The sequence below is a fragment of the Thermobia domestica genome, chromosome 6 (assembly GCF_964235325.1).
Source record: "Thermobia domestica chromosome 6, izTheDome1.hap1.1, whole genome shotgun sequence".
Taxonomy (NCBI): domain Eukaryota; kingdom Metazoa; phylum Arthropoda; class Insecta; order Zygentoma; family Lepismatidae; genus Thermobia; species Thermobia domestica.
In genome coordinates, this window is record NC_137459.1 from 178,374,532 (window position 1) to 178,396,213 (window position 21,682).

Consider the following 21,682-nt stretch of genomic DNA (forward strand, 5'->3'; position numbering starts at 1 on the left):
CAACATCACTTGGAGCTAGTTAACCAACAAATTGACAATAAATTGGACAATAAATTCGATCAGCTACAACAGCGAAATGATAAGTTGGATCACCTACAACAGCGTTTGAACCAGCAAATCAGTGCAAAATTCGAACAGAGTGACCGTAAGGTAGAACAGATATTGCATTGGTTCACGGAAATACAGGTACGGTGGGAATCATTAAAACCGTTATCAATGAACATTCGAATCAAAATAGGGAGCTACAAGAGAAAGTGAATTCCCTTATAGGGAAGTGTTTACCTATTATTGAAAATCGCAACATTGATCAGGGGAATGGTGTTCGTCCTCCTTTTACCAACACGGAGCTAACGGAACCGGTACAGTATCCATCAATGGAACCGGTACAGTATCCATCAATGGAACCGGTACAGTATCCACCAGAACCGGCACAGTATCCATCAATGGAACCGGTACAGTATCCACCAGAACCGGCACAGTATCCATCAAGAACTGCAGTGGAAAATAGTGACTCTTCGGGGTGTAGCGATGCCAGTTTTGATAAGGAAAGAAGAGTAAATCGTTTATCTCGTCACCGTAAAGCTGTGCGTATGGATTCTAAGTATGTGAAGCATACCAGTACAGGTATACTTCTACGTTTTAGTAAAAAAGATCTCTTACCAAATTTAGTGGGGTATCCGAAGATATGCCTGCCAGCGTATTTTTAGAAAAAAAATTGAAGACGAGTGTGAGTTAATGGGGGTAGATGAATCTAAGTTCTTAAAAATCCTGCCTCATGTATTATTGCCTCCTTGTCTAACCTGGTTTAAAATTATTAAAGGCAATCTACGTAAATACTCTAACTTGAAAAGTGTGTTGTTGTCTAATTACGAAAACGACTTCATGTTGGCTAATAGGGACGCTTTAGTCCGTTCGAGGTATTACAATCCTAAATTACATAAAAATATCACTGACTTTGTAGTATCTACTTAAAACGAACTAAAATCTACTAATCCGTTTCATCCTGAGTCCCGAATAATAGCTTCAATTCGTATATTATTTCCTTTTAAATTGCAGCAAATGTTGATGTCAGCTCAATGTAATAATTTTAACCATCTTGTCATGATTGTACAGAATTTTGAGAGTCAATCCTTGATGCAGAGTAATAACAGAGGGCAGAGTAATTTTACTCGTAACAATGTCAATTATGCTTCAGTTCGTAACCTAAATATATAGCATAATTGTATTTCCAATTCACGAAGTAACAATAACCGGTATTTTAATAATACAACTAATGGACAAAATGTTACCGGTAACCAAACTGAATCTAATGGTAGAAATAGCAGAAATTTCCGAAATAATAATAGAAACTTCAATAGAAATAGTAATCGTGGCACTTACCTACAAAGTACCTTCACAGATATCAGGAATTGCAATAATAGAAATCAAAGTAGGGTGACAACATATAGTAGACAAGAAAGTACCCAAGACTGTGGAATACAGTGTGATATAATAGAATCTTCCGACTACCGTAATTTAAACTAGATTCGGCTGACGTGGAGGGGGTTAAAGCCACGTCAACGCTAAATGTACCTGATTCGTCTTCTGACTACGAAACTAGTCTTAAAATTGTAAATACAGATGCTAGATATCAATACATCCCTATTGCTAACTGCTTTTGGATGTTTGATGATGAAATGGAGAAGGTAGATACTTCTAAATAAAATTTTGTTTTCTTGAAAACCTTTAGTACTGCGAGAATACTTATTAAAATAAATGGAGTTCCTCTTCAAACTTTGATTGATACAGGTGCTACAGTGTCCATTCTATCTTATTCATTTTGGCGTGAACTTACACAATTATTCTAACCCTAGACTGCAAAAGGCAGATAATTTGATACTAATACATTATATAGGTAGCCATAAGAAAAGGTTGATGGGGAAAACACAAATTGTAATTAGCATACAGGATTATAAAATTACTATTCCTATCTTGGTTATACATGAATTAAATGAGAAAGTGTTAATTGGATTAGACTTTCTGATACAATTGCGTGCTGTTTTAGATTTCGAAAATAAAACATTTGCTATTCGTACTCTAGATGACTTAATAATTCAAAAATTAATTCCTGCTAAAAATAGCCCAGCCTTTCGTAAATAATGTTTTTGACACTAAATCAGATAATTTAAAGAAAGTCAATGTTGGTGAAATTGTAAAGGAACCGTTTCTGAATGAAGACGAGGGTTGTTCGTTTTATAAATGTGTAGACAATATTGTAAATTCTTTAAATTTTGTTGATAAGGATTTGGTATCCCAATTTAAAGATATACTTTATAAATATAAAAGGGCCTTTTCTCTTAGGGCAGGATGTTGTGAAGATTTTGTGTATGACCTTGAACTTGACGCCAAAGATCCTATAGTAACGAAACCCTAGATCATACCTTATTGTTTCAGAGAAAACGTACGAAAACAAATATAAGATATGCTGGTTGATGGTATAATACGACCTTCTCAAAGTATTCACTTAAATCATCTACATGTAGTGCCAAAAAGGGATGGTAAAAATTTAAGAATAGTTATGGACCTTAGAAAGTTAAATTCCCATATTAAATTGCAACAAGTGAGGTATCTCCCAGTGGACAAAATTCTTAGTACGCTACGAGGAAATAATATATTTGGAAATATTGATCTCGTGATGGCCTATAACCAAATTATGTTGGGGGAAAGCTCGAAACCATTTACAACCTTTCTGTTCGAAGGACAATTATATGAATATAATCGTGTAGTCTTCGGATTAATTAATGGTAGTGCTGCTTTGGCCTCCTGTCTGAATCAAATACTAGAACAAGACTTACGTAATAATGTTGTTTATTTTGCAGATTATATTTTGATTATGGGGAAAACACCAAAATATTATTTGGAAAGTTTAGATATTGTTTTCGAACGATTCGAAAATTCTGGTCTGACTATAAATATTGAAAAACCATTTTTCAGGAAGTCCATTCAATTACTAGGATATTCTGTTGATGCAGGAAGGATGTGTTATAGCGTTTCGAAAGTATAAGCTATTAGGGACTTACCTGTTCCCACTAATATTACAGAAACACGACAAATACTCGGGTTTGGTTTAGAAGGTCTGTCTCTCGGTTTCCGAAATTGCAGAACCTTTGTTTTCAATCACTAAGAAAGGAGTTTCGTGGCATTAGGGTAGCTGACAGGAACAAAGCTTTCAGCAATTGAATATGTGTATTATGAAAAATATCCGTCTGAGTCATCCTAATTATGATCGTCTACTTTTTGTACAGTGTGATGGTGCGTTATCGGGAATTTCTGGAATACTCTGGCAACCAAGCGATTCTACTAATGAACCGGCTGTTATACATTGTGTCAGCCGAACGCTAAAAAATGCCGAAAAAGGGTATACAACTACTGAAATTGAATCACTTGCTGTACGATTTTTATTGCGAAAATTTGCCCTTTATCTTAGTGGATGTCATTTTACAGTCATCACAGATCATAATTCTTTATGCCATTTAAAAAAAGTACAAGGATATAATAGTCGTCTATTAAGATGGTCCTTGGAATTACATTTTTTTTTTTATTTTGATGTTCAACATATTAAAGCATTGATAACATTCCAGTAGATACTTTGTCCATTTTGATTCCCAATGAAAATCATCATGCATTATAATATAAATGTTTTTTTTTTAATTTTGCAAGAAGAGATATCCAATATTTCTTTGGAAGAATTGCGAGAGTCCCAAAAAGTTATGAGGAATATGCGAAAATTTTACATCATTTGACATCTTGTTCAGGAAGTTGTAACTGTCCCCGTTCCTGAAGCTCAATGTATCGAGTGTCTAATGGCATATTGGTAATTAAAGATTTCAAATGCGAACATAAAACCAAAATTTGTGTTCCGCCAATATTGGTGCCCCGTATAATGAAAGAATATCACGATGATTTTGGACATTTTGGATATTTAAAAGTGTATTATTTAACTAGTATCTTTTTGGAAATCACTTAGATCGCAAATCAAAACCTATATCAATCATTGTGAGGAATGCATGAAGATCAAACACAACTATCAATCGTTATATAAACCTGTGATGTCAATAATTCCAGAACGACCCCATTCATTCATTTCAATAGACGTGTATGGACCTCTTCCAAGAGCATCTACTGGTGAAACTTTCCTTTTCACAGTTATGGATATTTTTACTAGATACCTAGTAGCATATCCTTTGCGTAAAGTGACTTCGTCAGCAATTACTTATCGAATTTTAAATGTGTATATACCTCATTGTGGACCTGTAGAGCACATACTTTGTGATAATAGTGGACAATTTCGAAGTAATTTGTTCCTTCGTGCTAAAAATAACGCTAATATCGAGATACATATTGTTACTCCTTATCATCCCAGCAGTTCAGTTGTGGAAAATATACACAGGAATCTCGGTATGCTATTTAGACACTGCTGTCGTAATAAGGATTCGGATTGAGTCAAATACGTTACAAAGATCACCTACTTGCTAAATTATTCAGTATCCGATACATTGGGTGTAACACCAGCTAACATACACATTGGATCTAATTTTATAAAACCGATTGAACAACATTTTGGCGTCCAATTTAGTGAACTGATGAAGTAAATTATTCACAACTTGTGAGTATGGTGCAATTTCGCAGGATGCAAAAATTTAAAACTCGTAATCAGAAAATAGGAGGGTGACAATTGGGCAAAATTAAAATTCAACCTAACGATTTAGTTTTTTGTAAAACTTCACCCACAAAGTGATGCATCATTGAAAAGGATTTATAAGTTTTGTGATATATTTGCTGGACCTTACTTGTGTATAAAACAAATCAATCCTAAAGTTTTCGAGCTAATGGATGTAAAAACGGGAAAAATATAGGGTTACGTAATATTGATAAAATTAAACTTTGACGTCCTTCAAAGTATACTAGGAATCGATGGATGGAATTAGTTAAAGCTTTTGTCCCATCTGAGATTATAACGAGAATTGATGTAAATGATTTATAACAGATGGCATTCAGTTTCAGAAAGTGAAAACTAAGAGTTGTAGAGATATATATCGCATTATGTTATATTTTAATTTATTATATTAAATCTTTATTTTTTTATTTAATATAACAATTTCTGTATTCATGTTAATGTATGTCCTGACGTTATGTCTTGTTTTCGATATTATCAATGTTTTGGTCTTCGTTTTGTATTTCTTTTGTTTATATTTGTGTTATGATTGCTTCTTGTTTAAAACATTACTTAGCGAATTGGCAGCAAATTGAGAGTTAAAAGAATTAACGGTATAATGTTTTAGATATCAAACCAAAGTATAACTGGAATAACTCATAAAATGCATGTTTGTCAAACCCTTCTTCACCACGCCCAAATATATAACTTAGATTTTGTTAACAAATTTTTAATGGCCTACAACAAATTTTGAATAATCTATAAACTAGATTTCTGACGTGCCTTACCGACGTTATGATATATAAGAATATAGTTAATTATGAAATGAAAATAAATATAATATTGATATAAAAATAAATATGATGTATCAGAAATATGATATGAAATATAATTTATATATACGAGTGGCGTCTGAAAATGTGAATAACTAATATGTAAAAGTTAACGGACCAGGATTATTTTTCTTTTAATTTGTAGCCAAATAAAAAGAAAAGTCCGTATGTTCAAAGTCTCATTATGCAACGATATGTTGTATTATTTCTTGTAATCTAAGCTTGTAATTCTGGGCGATTCTTGATTTTTTATATGCACTAGTCAGCTATCTCAATAGAAGAAGAAGACATAAAATTATGATTTTTATTTTGAATTACTGTTTTCATATACTGTTTTTCTTCATGTATGCAATGGAATGTTTTGTAACCATAACGACGGATTGCTCGTTGTGATAGTAATCAAAAACAAGGAAGAAGAGATATATAATGTTACTGTTAGCTATAAAGGTAAGTTATAGTGTTTTAAACTGTCTCACGTTAAAGATCTAAAAATTTGAATAAACGACATATTGTGCGATAGTGAGTGAATTATTTTGGTTTATTCATATGGCTCAATAATATTTTAAGGATCAGGAGTGATGTTATATGATGAGGCGCATTTTACACTAGAAGGTGCAATGAACACGCAAAATTGTCAGATATGGGACTCCATAATCCGCACGTTGTTCAGGAACAGCCACTACACTGCGTACGTCACTCTGTCAGGGTTCGAAAAAATATTTTAGAAAAAGAACAACATTCGTGTTTAAAGCATAAAAAAGGTCTTTCAAATGTTTTAAACATGTTTTAAAACACACAAAAACATGTTTTATTTATTTTGAACAGTTTAAAACATAATTTTAAACATATTTCAAAATCACGTAATAACGTATTTATTAAGATCTTTTTTTTCTTTTGCAACCAATCGTTTCATTTATTTTATTTTTGTTAAAACTACACTGTGTTGGGTACAGAATATTTCAGTATAGATTAGTAATTCTCAACTAATTTCATATCACGACCCCCTTTTATACACCCTCTTACAAGTGACACTCGTAAGTACTTTCTTGGTTGTAATAAGCTTTTTAGATAGATTTTAAAATTTACCTATAGAGATTTCACACAGTATATCAATATACACGGCAAAACAAAAGACCTCACATCCTTGTGTATTGAGAACGGGTTGAGGGAGAATGATGAAACTTGGAAGAGGTCTGACACATCAAATGGTGCTATCAAGCATTATGGCGGACATCTTTACTTGGTATTCAAAATTTCAAATACAAAGGAAGTCATGTTACATGTTTTAAGGCTAGAATTTTACCAAACATACGCTTGAGCGGTCATTTTGACCCTAAAACAAGTTATTTCGGAGCTACCGCTTCTGGAAGTTTTTTACTTATGCGTTTGGAAGCCAAGCTCGCGTTATGTGGAAGCGGATGAAATATATATATATATATATATATATATATGTATATATATATATATATATATATATATATATATATATATATATATATATATATATATATATATATATATATATTGCAAAATTTGATTACTATTTCAGAACACTGATGCTAATAACATTATTTTAAAATAATAAATTTTCGAAAAGTAATGTTTGAAGAACTTCATGTTGTGCTAACTTTAGAATATTTTCTACAAGCCTATGTAATTCGTTTCTTTGAGTCATTTTTTTATTCAAGAAAGGAAATATCTGGGGCGTTGAGAGGACAATCGAACCAAATCCATTTTCAATAAAGTTCAGTTTTGCTCAGCAAATGATTTCTATTTCAGAACGTAATATCTTCGCAGTCAAAAGTCCAAAACAAATGTAACTAAAACCGTTGAAAAGTGCGTGGAACAGTTTCATATGACAGCCGCTATACAGGTGCGCCAATAAGACAGGAGGCCAACCGCCCCCATCCCCATTCTGGATTTCAGATTTTGAGGGCAGTAAGGCAGTTTTAGAAATCTTTTAATAACCAATATCCAACAGAACAAGCTTGAGGTTCTTACACCGAATAAATACACAAAACATACAGATGATTAAAACTGGAATGTTCCTTAGGCTCAATTTCCAACATTTTAAGCTGGCCCGAAACTCGAAAGTACATAAACCTTTGGAATCATTGGGCCAAAAATGTATGAGAGCAATATAGACGTATAGTTTCTTACGACAAATGGGAATAGATTATAACTGATCAAAATCCGTATTTATTCGTTGAAAGGACTTTGCTCAGCATAAGGTTTCTCAATCTGCATTACTGCCCCAAAATCTGAAATTCAGGATAAGGGGCAGATGACCTCTAAGCGAACGCCCCTCTCTAGCTGCAATTATATAAAATTCTAGATTCCATCTTGTCATTTAGTTTTTATTTCATCTCGGATTCGTGGTTGTGAAAATATGACTTTTCCGTCGGTGTATTCTTTTGGACACATCCTGCATTTCTTTAACGTAATTATGCATCATTGATGATGGCATTCGGAGCTTGACTTGTTAATCATTCCCACGCTGCAGCGTACACAATATAATGCTAATATCTTAAATATATGAGCAAGAAGGAGGAAATTAACCCTCCTCCCCATTCCATCAACGCCCTTGTCTAGCGGTTGTCCTATGAAACTCTAGTCCACACACTTTCACGTGGTTTTTGTTTCATTTATTTCATACCCTTGACTAGGAAGATACTAAGTTTTCTGAGCAAAAGCGAATCTTTCTGAAAATGAACTTGGATCCCTTGTGCTCTGAATGGCCCATAACTAAAAATATATTTAAAAAAAACTGAGTTGTAGCCAAATATAACCTGCAACACAAGTTTGTTCGAAACGCACAAAATTAGTTCGTTTAGTTTGATTGATTACAGTCTTGCATCAGTAGCAAGGCTGTATGAGACAGGGCTTTTTTTGTTTAAAGTGGGATCCGAATCACTAATTTTGAAATTTTACGTCGGATCGCAGTCAAAATCTATGTAGCAAATTCCGACATCAAGAGCCTCTACCCTCAAAATATAATGTTAAAGGATCGAAAATTGCGCCCTGTAGCGCGGTGCATACATACAGACAGACGAACAAATTGAGATCAAATTGTCCCAGACACTTACATTCGGCACTGATGTTACAATAAGTATCACACTTTAATGGTTTGTTACGCGGGCGATTGTCACACGTCGCGCTGTTTTACCTGGTCGCTTCATACAAGCTGTGTTAAGGTATATTTTATAAGAATATTTAGAACTGAGGTGGGGAAGAAGGACGAAATAAAATTTTCATAATATAATGAAAAATATATTGTTGATACAATATTAATTCTTACCTGTAGTTTCCAGTTGCACCTCAACCACATCACTGACGTTAGAATCGCCAGAAGCAAATTTCGGATCAACACTTTTACCATTTGTTTGGGTTTTCATCTCTTTTTTTTTCACAGCACAGCATTTTTCATAATGATTTTTCATTCTTTGAACTAAACCAACCATTTCTTTCCTACGGGTTTTGCGACGAGCTCGTATGGTCGCTTTCTTATCTGATGGAATTTGAGTTACTTGAATAAATTTGTTCCAAATGATGTCCTTTTTCTCTCCCCCATAAAACCCATGTTAATCGATTCCAAGTAGTACGGAGATGTGAGAACCAACACGTACTGTATCAAAGAATGTCTGCAATATTTTCATTTCACAACCGCAATTTAGCAAATAACCTTTTGTTTGCTTTTCGAATTAAACACAAAAAAATGTTTACATGATAATTATTTTATTTATTTTTTAATATCAGTTCTACAAGTAGTTCAACCTTCAACTCCGACACTTTATCGCAAATTAACTGAGAAGCATTTAACAATATAATATACGTTAGAAATAAGGGGGAAAAAAGAGACAAAATAAATTGTAGATCACCACACTGACCTGCTGTGGCCACCTCCTACGTGGCTAAGCGGTTAGCGTACGCGTCTTTGGCGTGGGAGACCCGGGTTCGATTCCCGGCGGGAGCTCATGTGGTTCGGATTCCACGTTAATCAGTAGGTCCACGTCTCATATAGCCTCGCTGCTGAACGGGACATAAAACTCAAAATCAATCAATCAATCAATCAACCTGCTGTGGCCACGGGAGATTTTGGGAAGAAAATAGTGTCCTGAATGGGGAACGCTTTTGACAATTTTCTTTCTCTGGCAGATATTTTTACAAAAACAAAATAATATAAAACAAAAATAAACATATGTTTAAAACAAGTCTTAAAAATGCACGTGTTTAAAACAAAATGTTTCAAACGTATTCAAAGTTTGCTTAAAACAAAATCAATTGCTTAAAATAAGTTTTAATCATTTGTTTTAAACATTTTGTTTTAAACAAAACAACCCTGAACTCTGTAGTATGAATTTACAATAGCGTTCATTATTGACCGGTTTTTCTTTGAGGAGATGATTCCCCAAGGAGTTGTCACCTGTACCGTGACATCAGCACGCTATATGGATATTTAACGTGGCATGTGATTCTTCCGTTAAAGGCACGATACTTTTGGGAACGACTGTTTTCAAGCAAAACGTGGCAACACCGTATCGGTCGTCATGTGGAAGATCTGCTTCGTGAAACCTCCACTGCTGATCGCATCATTTCCAGAGGTTTCATAAAGGTTTGGCCATCAAGAACCCCGATCTAAATCCGCGTGACTTCTGGCTCTGGGGATATCTGAGAGCTCGAGTCTACCAGGCAAATGTCCAGTCCCCGGCGGATTTCAGGGAGAGCATAGGGTGACATGTCACAACCATTTCGCTGGAAATGCTGGGAACAACTGTTGCGCACGCCATTTTGTGGATGCAACATGTCGATGTATCTGGTGGTCATATGGAGTATGTTATGAAAATTAGCTACTGTAATGTTAATGAAGTTATTCCCATTGTACCATTTGTTATCATTAAATGAAAATAAAGTTTCACCTTTTGTTACCCTCGCATTGTTCTTAAACTTGTTAACTTTACACTACTTGTTGCAATCGCCTGTCCTATACCTTGTTTGCATTACATTTATCTAACATATTTGACCTTTTCGACCTAGATAAACGTCTTACCCATATATTCAGGACCGTATCCACGTGCATATTATCTGTATAGCGCCACATTTTCCCTTTTGCGAAAAGTGAGACTAATATTTTTCCAGCGTAGCTCGCTTCCGCATGGTCTCATTAGCATATTTAGCAAATTTCAATGTAATACATTATTACAGCCCACTTTGGACTGCAGTGAATGGTGTTTCAAAACAACACCGATAACGTTTGGGAGGTGATTCCTGACATCAAGATAAGTCAAAAAGTATAGATCAACCTGGGTGCACAAATGCTTCCTTTCGGAGTTACAGGATGCCGAGATCATGAAAAAATTAACTTTAAAGGACCATAGCTCCGAAACTATTGGACCTACAGTAGTCAGGTCAAGACTTTAGTAACTAGTACTAGTTATTTAGGAACTAGTAAGTGCCCTATCCAAACATCCATGTTTCAGAATCCTGCGGTACTTCCGTATTAATTTTATAGAGGTAGTTTGTGAGTACTTCAAATTGTAATACTGCAGCCAAACTCCCTCTCCAAAAAATGTTGTGTGTGTACCTTAGGATTCTGAAACATGTATTTTTGAATAGCCCACATATTATTTCCTAAGTGAAGTCTTGACGGACTACGGTAACTTCCATAGTTTAGGAGCTATGGGCATTTAAAGCTCTTTTTTTTTTCATTTTTTCGGCAGACTGTAGCTCCGAAAGGAAACACTTGTGCACCCAGATTGGTCTATACTTTTCGTCTTATCTTGATGTCAGGAATCACCTCCCAAACGTTATGGGTGTTGTTTTGAAACACTCTCTCCCTCTCTCTCTCTCTCTCTCTCTCTCTCTCTCTCTCTCTCTCTATATATATATATATATATATATATATATATATATATATATATATATATATATATATATACGGTATATATATATATATATATATATATATATATATATATATATATATATATATATATATATAGAGAGAGAGAGAGAGAGAGAGAGAGAGATAGGAAAGTGGAGCAAACAGACATGCTAATGAAATATGGCTGAAGATGTGTACGCATGTTATATGTGGAAGGTAGATACGTATGACATTGGAAACTACAGCCTTTTACATAACGGGAAAAGTTGTGAACGAAAAGTGGTGGTTGTATTTAGTACACGAAAAAGTTGCAAGAAAAAACAATATCAACATGTCCATATGCCCCCGACTCTGGGGCATAAGGACAATGCAAAGGGGGCAAACAGACACTGTGCACATCTGTCATCACAATTATCTTTACAACGCACACACGCAAAGTACGGCTCGTCTACTGGAAACACATGAAATGTGAAACCAAAAATGACATCTCAAACAGTAAACCCAATTTTCTCCTTTCCTGTATACCATTCTACAATCAAATCAATATTACTCAGATCGAATTGTCGTTTTATTGGGGAATTGGATGATCCGCTCTTTTTAGATGTCTTCGGTAGGGAATTCTTGTTAGCTTTCGTACTGGACTGGAAAGTATTCTTGGTCAAGTGTTTATCATGTTGCGGTCCTAATGACGTTGCAGTAGTCAGAGGACTTAGGCGCGAAAAACTTCTGGTTTCTGGCTAAGTGGAACTGCAACTTCCTCCTCCTCTTGGTAGAGTACAACTTCATGTCGGTCTATAGCTACAAGATGTTTTCCATGCAAGGAACACCCATTTGCATCAGACTCCCCGCGTTCTTCATTGATTGGTACTAGTTTGGTACCACCAATCGCATTGTCAGCAGTGTGAACGTCTCCGGGAATGTGAACATGATTAGGAATTATTTGTGGATTAAATGGGTAAATTTCACAACTATTAAACCCACCGATATTATTTCCGGCTGCTACAGCACGATTCCAAGCTTGCTGATATGGTCTCCCAAAAGTGATTTTATTGATAGATTTCCCAGGAAACTGACGGATGTATTGTCTAGATTATCTTAATAATTATGGTTTGACGAGGACAAAAAATGACACACATCTCAAATGACACATTGTAGTCAAACCAAATCTAATTCCTTAAAGATCTAATAGATAGGCTCCTATTTCATTTCCTACATCAATCGAAAATGTGGTGTGCTGTTCAAACTTAGGAAACGTTTATATCAGAAAGAATACGACGTTGTCGTGTATTGCGAGGAATGTTAAACGTCCTTGCTGCTGTTCACAGTGATATTGCGTCAACCGCAGATGATATAGACGGCGTTCCACTAGCATCTGTTTGTGGTCCTTTCCCGGAGCGAACCAAGACAGAAAGGAAAATGAAAGGCTGTGTTAATTAATGATGCGTTTATTTAGCATTTGTCTAGACTTAGTTGCTTATCACAGCCTCTCAAAATAGCTGTAAATATCATCGTTCTTTTGTCCCACGACACGCTGTTCGTCTGTCCCAACATACAAGTTTACATTGAAATGCCATTTTTTTTTTATCGACAGATGACACATGCAATCTTGTGACTAGGTTGCAACGTGTCGTGATCCATGGTGCACACAATACCTGATTCTTACGATTTTACTCCCTATTGTAATATCTTAGAGCTTACGGTAGATTTTGCAGTTATTACAAATATTGATTCACGTGTCGTACCTGATACCTATCCTGTATATAGATGGACACTTGATGTCTTTCTATCTGCAACTCTTTTGACTTCAAGTAGATTTGTGGTCACAGACAAACTATCAACACACAAACTCAATCGTCAACTACATTCATCACTTCAGTGTTGCTACTTTCGTATTCTGATAATACACTGAAATGTTAGGTCGTGTCCGTTTGCCCCATTTTACCCTATATATATATTGGGTATGGCCAATTATGAAATTTTTGCTTTCCGCAATCCGGAAAGTAAAATCGAAAAAAAAATCCGAAATTCGGAAAAATTATTTTCCTTTGTGTAATCCTAAGAATTTTGTTCTAATGCAAAGGAACAAATTTCATTTTTGTAATCGTAAGAATGTGATGCAAGTTAAGCTGAAACTTACATCCTAAAGTATACACTACTCGATCATTCCATGGTTAATTAAATGTAGCTCAAAAGTATGATGCACTCCTAATATTTAATTTTTATTTTATTGTAATATTGTTCAGAGATAACACATATATCGCATCGAGATAAACAAAAAATGACATAATTAATATAAGTTATCATGCGTAGTTTCCGAAAACATTGTGGGAAACGAATTTTTATGAAGTTAAAATATACGTTGCTTGTTGTCAATGTGTAATGCAATTGATAGCTTTTATGCTAGATTATTATTATTATTATTATTATTATTATTATTATTATTATTATTATTAGTTTATGTAGTGTAAAATAAAAATATGAACCGTTAAGGATCAAGTTTCATCTATAGTTTTTTTCTTCTTTTTTTTACTGTTAACAGTAATACACACACTACTACTAAATACGCAATGACTATCAAGGACAAGGGCATATTAATGTAAGAAATACTCTGCAGACTAGCAATAAATAACAGATAAACAATAGTTGCATCGAAGTAACCAACTTGGGCACGTCAGGCAGCACATCCACATTGCGCATGATGTTCGCGGGAATTGAGGGACGCATTGAGACTCTAACAAAGAGCGTGGTATTATCATGTTCGTTTGGCTAATTTTAATAAGGTGGGCCTAATGTACAAAGTTGTTCAAGTCATATTATTACGCCAAGAGCTGTACGATGGAGGCATTAACGTTAATATTAATGCCACTAATGAGCACTTACATAGTTATAACGGATAACCTCATTTTTGAGATGATTCTTAGATATGGGCCTATTGGCATACAGTTACAAGACCCATACTCATCATTTAAAAAGTACACGTTATCTATGGAGTACTAACGATTTGTGTCACTATTGAAAACTAACGTAGCACTAGCGACGTGTAAAGTCGAAATTGGAGTCTGACGTAAGTGGCTTGCAAATTTCATGGACATTATATTTTCCTTAGTTTTAGAAGATTTATATTACCCTGAGCAAACATGAAATTCGGCGCTCCATAATTTATATGTTCACCTATCTATCTATTGCCATTTTAGGCGCCCCTACAACCACACGTCCGGGCACGTTCCTTCCCCTTTAGTAGCGGCCTGTATTCATATATTTGAAAAAAAGTCCTGAGTGAGTGAGTGTCTGACTGACTGGTCAACGTTCAGGCCAAAAAGCTTAAGCTAGAAACTTGAAATTTGTACAAGACATACAGTAGGTACCACTAGGAAAGGATTTTTGGAGATTCGACGGGGCAGTAGCAGAAGAGGGATTTCAATTACTTTCTTAAAACGCCCATATTAGTGTTACCCACGAAACGAGACGAGACAAGAAAAACAGTTTTATTGTCTTGTCTCATTTTTTTGCAAAAGTATCAACTCGATTCCCAAACGGTTCTCTCTCGTCTTAAATCGATTCTAAGCAAACCTCTTTCGTCTCCCTTCAAAAATTTCTCATCTCTTGTGTCGAAAATACAGTAGACTAACAACTATCTGGTCTAATGTTGCAGAAGGGCAAGCCGGATAACAAAAATGCCGGGCACATTGGAGAATTTTGATTGTTGCTCCACACATACCATTAAAACACACTTTTTACATCTAATTCCGTCTTATTAATATTACATGAATACTTAGTACAGACAAGTAATTTATAAATATTTGTTAATATTGTAACATACGTTTAAACGATATTACACGAAAATGAAATCAAAAAGAATAAAAGGGCAGAATAAATTTAATGATATCTAATTTAGCTGCAGGATGTTTGTGCAAACACGATGTTTATTTCTGAGTAGGAGGTCTAGTGTTTGAACTTTATCGAAATTTACCTAAACTGTGGAAGGTAAAGAGTGAAGATTATAAAAACAGGAATCTGAAAAATGGAGCTTCACGAGTTTCTATAATAATTTGTCCAAACGTCTGGGGAGCAACGGCTGTTTCAAATTTTAATCCTCGTACGTGTTTTCGCACCAAGATAACGCCAAGTGGAAAGAACTTCTGCTCGGGAGATATCGTGTCTCTCATATTTGTATACGGTTTTCGAATAAGAGGTGTAACCATTTCCAATATTTCACCAAATATAGTTGAATTCATTCGTAAATAAGTCCACAGTCGAATTTATCTCAAGCTTGGCTATTAAATTTTGGTGAATAAACTAGACTGTTTCTTGAATCACTCTTTCAACCACACCCTCTTCTTCCTTTCTGGTTTTGCGGGTCTTTCCTGTTCCAAAGCACAAGCAATTACAATCGCTAAACAAGATGCTTCAGTGGATATGTTTACGAAATTGAACTGAAGTTTGTGCAAACAGTTGTACTATGTATGGCCGAGTGTTTGCGCAAACACAGTGTTTGTACAAACATGATGTTTGCACAAACCGTGGATCGTCTATGGGCTCCTTAAAGCAACAAATAACTGCAGTAGCAATTCTCTACCTGAGTGGTAAGACATCTCCAACTACAATAAACTAATACAAGTTACAGTATATATTCATTATGATGTATTTATTATTATTATTAACAGCTGCTAGCTACGGATAGCAAATTCCAGAATGTTTACTTTCCGGAATCCGGAAAGTAAAATCGGAAAAATTCCGATTAAGGGAAAATTCCGGAATTCGGAAAAATCCGGATTTTTTCCGAATTCCGGAATTTTCTCGAAATCCGTTTTTTTAATTCTGTATTTTTTTCGAATTCCGGAACTATTCCGAAATTTGGAAAGTAAATTTCCGATTCCGGAAAATTTGGCCATCCCTAATATGTATATATATATATATATATATATATATATATATATATATATATATATATATATATATATATATATATACTTACGAAAATTTCGGAAAATTCCCCAAAGTCTCTCAAATTTGTTCTAATTCATCCTAAAGACAATCATATATTGAACCATGAATCTAAAATAATCAAGATAGTGCAGCATTTTTCTAACTTAAAATTTAAATTTAGGCCACGTCTTTGAACGGTTACATTATTTCTGATTTTAAAAAAAGTTAATACATATTTTATTTTTTTAAAAAAATGAAATAAAAAAGCAAGAAAATAGAAAATGATGGGGAAAAACCTGATTTTATTTTTGGAATCACCACATTAAAATATAAAATAAACGTTTATGTGAAATTATACATTTATTTTTTTTTTTTTATCAGCGTCATTGTATCTAAATAGAATTTGCTTTCCACTTCCCGATTACAAAATTTACGAAATTCTAGCTATTCTTTTTCATTTCCTTGATATCGTGCAATTTAGAAAAAAAAAACTTCCTTTTACTGTGTATACAAAATATATGTTGCTCTGCTCACGCTTCCACCAACTCTTAGTTGAGTTTCAAACAATGTGTGTGAGTAAATCAGATGTTTCTAATATATCGTCTGTGAAAGAGCGCCGTAAGTTTTGCGTTTATACGTCCATTGATTCGAAAAATAGTTTCTCTCCTCTACATCTGCCAAACTAGACATATTAATAATATTTTTGCATTGCGCTCCTAATGCAAAAAGTTCCTATGTATCAAACTAATGTCTTCATAGTTGTCGAAAACCTGCATTACAGAATAGTAATCAATTAAAGTCGCAATTTACGAATTTTCACCCATTTTTCAAACCATTGTGAACTTTCATACATTATCAAATCGGGACAATAGTAACCTCTAAAATTCTGAAATCGAATAGACCCTATATTAATGAACGTTTCAATTAAATTTGTCTTTTTTTAAAAAAAAATCAGAACATATATATTAACATTTAGCGATGTAAGATGTGCAGTACGTCAGTCGGATTTAAACGGAGGGGTGTATTGAATCAGGCAGGCAGTAATGATTTTGAGTGTATGGTTAGGCCAAATTGTGGGTTTGTACTTAGTTGGCACAACTGTATCTAATATGGTCAATATGTTAAATGTGTCGTGAGAAGTGTTCAAGGTGGCGACAGTCAACAGAACTAGCGAAAAATATCAAGTACAACTAACAGTAGACGAAAGAGAACCATCAGTGACAAAGATCATCGAACATTGAAAAAGATTGCCACCAAAAATAATAGACCCATCAGAGTGAAAAGTGGTTGCGGAAATCAATCAGCACCTGGAACAGACTACTTCGACAATCACAGTCCGACTCGTGTTACATAACCTGAATGCCAGGGGTCGAGTTGCGATTTCCGAACTCCTTATCGCAACCACTTATGTTTCAGCATGGAAAAGATAAAGCAAATAACATGTAAAATACACCGCTGATGTCTGAAAACCCGCAATAAGTTCTGATTAAAGTGATATAATCACTTTAACCTTACTTCCAATAACACGACGTATTTTCCTGTGTGATAGAGCATATTAAACGCCTCTAGTATTATTATCCGAACTATATTCTCCACATTGTGAAATATGATGGCCAGAACTTATTGCGATAGTGTAGGCTGTGATTATAACCGACACTAGAAGTCAAATATTATTTCTGTCCAATAAGCTTTTTTTTTCTTTTTTTAAAAATAATATTGCAATGTTCAATTTATACTACTGGAACCGTTGAAGCATGGTTGGGTTCATTGACATCGGGATGAACTAGAGTATTTTTCCTAAATCTCCAGGTAATATTGAACACCTATGGTCAGTTCTGGAGCTCAAATATCCATCTCGATCCCCGCTAAGGAGTTACATGCTACAATACATGAGAATCGTACAGTATTCTGAAAACCGTTCATATTGTATATGCTTCCATTCCACAACGAATCAGATCTGCTCTGCAGGCTAGCGTTAGTCTTACGCTTTCCTATTGAGATAAGTTGAATTTTATTCTGCATTTCCATTATTTTCGTAGTCATTTGTGCTTTGGTTCGTAGATTGAAACCATACATTTCGCACCTAAAAAAATAGTCAATATAATGCCTTTCATTATCCAAAACAGCACTTCAACATTACCACGAAATGTTTTGTCAACCTCTTCTGTAAATATGTATAGCCTTATCCTTTTTATCAGGAGGGTAAGACATCAACTTAGAAATTTTCTCTCTTACTCTCTGTATGCACTATGAGGTAACATAGTAGTGAATTTCGCTAATGTCCCTTCAATTCTCTTTATTACTTTCTGTAAAATGAAATTGATATATTTGAATGTTTGACGTTTGACCAGTCATCTTCTGAACATTTCATCCAACTTGCATTATTAACGATTGCATACCGGTTCTATCTGAAAACCTGTTAAACACGCAAGACAATAGGTGGCATAAAACTACCTCTACTTCAGAAAGAAATTGCATACTGTTCTAATTCTACTTGAAAACAGTAAATATTATTTCGTTTTCATTCTAAGATACTTTCGGAATATCCGCCGGAAAGCTTAACACTGAAATAAAAAGCACGATTTTATTTTCTGAAATGTGTTCTTTTCTCCTTCTTTATTTAATATTGAATGCAAGTGACCAGTTTGAAACCATGTACACATTTTTTGTTTCTCGAATTTCATTTTGAGTTTCAGGTTTAACGTATGTTTTATGCAACAAAGCGATGGTAAACCTTGTTCAATATTATACGTCTGCTAATTTCGATTTTTTAAAGTATTGTTTTCAACTCACAATATACAAGAAGATAGAAAGTACAATGAAATAAAAAGGTCATCATAAAATAAATTAACAATTCCGAGGAACCGGAAGAAATCTAAGATTAGCTAGGAAAGCGTAAAATTTCTTATGATACACACTACAAATAATTGCTCTGGATTTAGAACTTGGGAGCACCATCTGTTAAAACTTACATTCTCTCTTTCTGCTCTATGAGCATTGCAGATCATCAATACATATATTATTTTGTCAGCAGTGCAAACATAAGACTGTTCTAGCCTTATTACATGTGACGATCACACACACACAGTAGCGCGCATATTTCCACCTAAGCTCGCTGCCTGCAGACGAAGAGCTATATTTAAACACGAAACAAATGCGAAAGTGGTTTGAGTACGAAGCAAATTGAAGGAGTCACGATACTGTTAGCAACAAAAGAGTAAATGAAGAGAAGAAAACGGGGGTTTGTAGAAAACGAACTTGTTTCCTTGAAACAGACATAGATTGTGTAAGAGTTGTGTGTGTGTTTGTGTGTTTAAGCCAGGCGCGCGGAGCTGTGATCAGGAATCGGCTTTCACACTCTTCTACAGCCCGGTGTTGATCCAGTTGGCGGGAAAGAGTGTTCTAGTGTACTAGGGTGTCCCCTACGACTCCGAAAAGAAGGCAGAAAAAAGTATCGCATCCACACCTCCCTGGACTGAGTCTGCGCTCTGATCCGTCTGGATTTGAACCCCTGGTTGACATCTCCTCCTCGCTCACTCGCTGAGGTAAGTGCTGAACTCTGACTCTCTCGCTATTCTATATTTGACAGTGATCTCTCTTGAGACGAGTTCCATCACACTGTGCCCATCTCAGCACCTCTTCTCAGCCAGTGTAAATGGTTATATAATACACACTCGCTTTTTCATCAGAGATTATTTTGTTATAGTTAGAATGCTACAAAAAATCAACTCTATAAGCATATGTTTTATAGCATTTGTTATTGTTCTTCTGAATACATGCCATTAATGGACTTATCGTAGAACTAATTATTTAGTAGCGTTTCTTATATATATATATATATATATATATATATATATATATATATATATATATATATATATATATAACGACGAATATTTATAAAATCACCATACCGAAAATTTTGCTTAGAATCCGAGAGAAAGGAAAACGAACACAACATTAGCATTGACGTTTGAAACCAATAGATTATTGTAACTGAGGCGTTGGATGGCAAAGTGGCGTAACTCATTTTTTTCTTTTTTTTCTTTTTTTTTAAATGAGATTAAGTTAATTCCTTGAACTTTGAACCATAACCTGTTGGATGGCGTTGCGTATCCCAGAGTTAAAAGACCAGGCCATAGGCTAAAACACGCACAAAGAACCGATTTTGTCCGCTTTGTTTCTATATCGATTCTAATAAAAGTCTCAACATCTCACAATGTCTCAAAACTGAGCTACGCCACTTTGCCATGCAACGCCTCAATCGTGCAGTATGCGTTGACTGTCAGAGCAAAATCCGGTAAGGTGCATCATGGGGCGATTTTTATTGGAGGAAAATTGTGTATCTGATCAAACAATTTCTGAAAAAAAGAAGACTATCAGAAACCGAAAATCAAGTATGTCGAACACCATTCTGAGACCGGAGAATTTATTTCACCATTTATACACACACACACACACACACACACACATATATATATATATATATATATATATATATATATATATATAGCTATATATATATATATATATATATATATATATATATATATACTTCGTAGCTAAGTTGTTAGCCTACGCGCCTTTGGCGTAGAAGATCAGGGTTCGATTCCCGACGGGAGCTCATGTGGTTCGGATTCCACGTTAATCAGTAGTTCTACGTCTCATATAGCCCTCGCTGCTGAACGGGACGTAAAACTCAAAATCAACTCAACTCAATAATATTTGTGTAGCAAAGCTAATTTTGTTGAAGTTATCAGTTTAAGCATAAATGTGTTACCAACGAACATAAGATGTTATTATAATTATTAAACTGTTCACTATTATGTTAAATTCTCTTTTGTTAAATTTATTGTCATCCCTTTGACTTTTGGCCAGTTTATGTTGATATTAGGATGACACATGTTTTTTCAGATCTGATGAAACAATAGAAGAATATCCAAGATATGTTTCCGTGAAACATATCATGCATTTTGTAAAACTCAGTGCTAGCTACAGTCTAAGTTTCAAGAATATTAGTGTGCAATAAAACTCAAGTGTCTACATCTATCAGTATTTTAGTAAGTGAAACAACTTAAACCACATGCGATGTTTATTTCCTCGGATTTTGGTTTTGGCAATTAATTATTGTATTTGATTCTATAGATACATAACATTTGCACATCTTTACCACCACGTCCTGCACTCCGAGTAAATGATAACAGCCCAAGAGGTCAGGCTGAATGGTTTGGAAGTTGAGAGTGGCCAACAAGCTCGGTGAAAATATCGATAGTTATCAAGAAAAACAACGAAGACAAAAGCGATGAAAAGTTCTCGAATTGATGGTTGGACTATAAGCGAAACTAAGTA

The 21,682-nt window shown here is 34.7% G+C and overlaps 1 long non-coding RNA gene across 1 annotated transcript in view; it reads left to right on the forward strand.

Moving 5' to 3' along the window:
* Positions 1 to 19,570: 19,570 nt before the first annotated feature.
* Positions 19,571 to 21,682, forward strand: part of LOC145688343 (uncharacterized) — a 427,613-nt gene continuing 425,501 nt past the window's right edge. Inside the window, exon 1 of the long non-coding RNA XR_014131879.1 lies at positions 19,571 to 19,878. This is a non-coding gene — a long non-coding RNA (uncharacterized LOC145688343). The remainder of the gene's footprint in view (positions 19,879 to 21,682) is intronic.